A 561-nucleotide genomic window follows, 5' to 3' on the forward strand; every position below is an offset into this window, starting at 1 on the left:
GTGATGTTTGCCTCTTTTTTACTCCGTCCACAGTGTTTGGTCCAGAGGGTGTCTCATGGGATACAAACGAGGGACAGAGAATGCGGACCGCCAGCTAGTTCTGCGGTTGTCTGTGTTGGGGTTGGGGGTGGGGGCGGCCAGGGGGGGAGAGAGGGAGGAGGTCGTTTCGGGAACCACTGACATGGTTCAAATGTTAGTAATTGAAGACATTCACATATCTGTTCTGATGTGGCTGCTAGTGAGTGATTTCCCAGCCTTCCTTCAAACCAGTACTTGAGGTGTGTATATGAGGAGCCTATTTTTTCTCCCATAGGGAGGTGCCATGTGCATTCTGTGGCACCAGTTAGAAAGCTGTGGTCACTCTGTGGCAGTGTGACACAGTTTCCCCGTAACTGTCCTCCCAGTGATTGTTATTCGGTAAACAGTGGCATCTAAAGAATAAATCAGGAGTTGGTGGTAAGTCCCATTATTTGATTAAGAACAAGTTTCTTTCCCCAAATGAATAGGTCTCCGCAGATTGTTAGATGAGATTTGAGATTGCCTTAGCAGACGCAGCATAGA

The sequence above is a fragment of the Mirounga leonina genome, unplaced genomic scaffold (assembly GCF_011800145.1).
Source record: "Mirounga leonina isolate KUSES-001 unplaced genomic scaffold, KU_Mleo_1.0 Mir_174, whole genome shotgun sequence".
NCBI lineage: Eukaryota > Metazoa > Chordata > Mammalia > Carnivora > Phocidae > Mirounga > Mirounga leonina.